Genomic DNA, 2,137 nt, shown 5'->3' with positions numbered 1-2,137 from the left:
CCAACTCTGGGTTGGGAAATTCCTGAAGATTCAGTGGTGGAGTGTGGGGAGGGCAGGGTTTGGGGAAGACCATAATGCCACAGAGTCTACCCTTCAAAATAGTCGTTTTCTCCAGTGGAACTGATCTCTGTTGTCTGGAGATCAGTTGTAATTCCAAGAGGACCTGGAGGATGGTAACTCCACTCATCTACAATGTGCAACTAATTCTGAGCCAATGCTCTGCCCCATCAGAGGGGAATGGCCACACCCTCATCCTAGAATTTAAATGGGATGTTCCTGCAGGTGGTCACCCTTGCTAATCAAGAGGCAGATGAATGCCTATCCGCCTTCCCAAGTGGTTACTCCACCTGTTCCCTACCCTATGATCCTTCATGAAAGAATCATTCATGCATGGGCGGACGCATGCACACACATCTCAACAACTTGCCGCAATCTCGAAACAGGGCCCAAAGACGCAAATAGATGAGAATTTAATGAGCGTGAGAAAGTAGTTTTAAACTCCCTTTTCACAGTAGAGGCACGAATGGGAATTAACCCAGTCCCAAGAGCAGGGCTGGGGTGGAAGGAGCAGAGCATGAGAGAGGAGGGGTAATAGGCAGTGAGGGGTTGCATCTGGCCTCTGGTGTGTAGGGAGGGGAACGCATTTGGGAGTGGTGTGTAGCTGACAATGACTGACGATAGATTGGGGAGTGCTAATTTGTGGGTTATGATAAGCCAAATTCTCAATTTTCCCTGCGTTCCAGCCTGCCAAGGGTTGAGTAAACATGGTGGTTCCCCAAGGGACCCACAACAATCACACTTCTGTGCAGGGAAGTGTGGCGAGTGAGATGTAGCAAGAAAGAGGACTCCCTCCAGTTTAGAAGTGGTCAGCTTCAGAATTGTGAGTTTCCCTAGCTTCAAGAAAAACTTCCTTCCAGGAGTATTTCTGACTTGCCACAACCTAGTAGCAATCCTGCTTCCAGTTCCCTGCTGCCTTGTCCAGGAAGCTGTCATAACATCTGGAGACACCCACTTGCTCCTTTTAGGGTAATCAGATGCAGCAACAATATCAGACAATTGTGCAGAAAAGAGAATTTCTGGCAGGTGCAGATTCCCTTGCTCAGTTGTGTGGTGACAAGCTGCGTCTTGTGAAATTTCCCATTCTCCACAATTATTTAAGGCCCAGGAGCTTTGGTCTCTGTTGTGTCCAATTACTCTCACTTCCTGGCAGCCCAAGAGCTCGGCAAGACTTCCCTCTTGTAGCCCTACAGAGGAGATGCATCTGCTCCCTATCCGTGAGATTTAATTTCTAAAGCCTACGCCAAAGACGACGAAACTTCACAAACAGCCATCCTAGTGCCTGAGTGCTAAAAAAAACTTGAAAGGGTATCCCCAAAAGTTTGGCTAAAGCCAAAAACAGGGAAACAGGTGGCAAAAAAATAGGGCATGCCCTTGGTACATAGAGACATCTGGAGTATGCACAGAAGGTGGGGAAGGAGCCCAGAGGAATCCAGCAAGTCAGAAAAGGGCAGAGTCAGGGTGGAATCTGGAGGCAAGGGGAGGATTTGATGGGGCAAGAATGAATGGGGCAGAATCTGATGGTGCATGAGTGGACCATGGCAGATCTTGTGCAGCAGAGCCTAGCAGAATCTAGACTTTTTTCAGATTTTTATTGATTACCCAATAGAATGCAACAGTATTGGTGAGGCCAATAAAACACAGGCTCCTGAAGAACCCCAGAGAGATGCTCAAGCCAAAGGCCTTTCGATGCTACTTGCAAAATTGCCCCACAGTACGAGAAGCAGAGAAGCTGCCCCAAGCCACGACCGTGTAATCTGCTTTTTTATGACATGGCCTAAACGAAGTTTGGGCTCCAGGCAAGGCAGTCAATTACGGTTTAGGCCAAGCCACTCCTTGAGGTCTGGCGGCCTTGGGATCTTGGTCTCAGATTTTACTCCCTTAATAGGGGGGATAATCCTTGGAAGAGAGGAAAATGAGGCCTCTGTCTTGTCTCTGATTTTCTTAATCGCTAATTGCTGGGGCGGGGGGGGGGGGGCTTTGATTATGGCGCATTCCTCAGCTGCCAGGGAGGTCTTTCTTTTCACGGTGTGTGGCTTCTTCTCACTGCCAGGCAGCTCCCTGTTCCCAGGCTTGGTAA

This window comes from Eublepharis macularius, chromosome 12 (genome assembly GCF_028583425.1).
Source record: "Eublepharis macularius isolate TG4126 chromosome 12, MPM_Emac_v1.0, whole genome shotgun sequence".
NCBI lineage: Eukaryota > Metazoa > Chordata > Lepidosauria > Squamata > Eublepharidae > Eublepharis > Eublepharis macularius.
The sequence above is the reverse complement of the archived record's forward strand: the minus strand, read 5'-3'. Positions refer to the sequence as shown.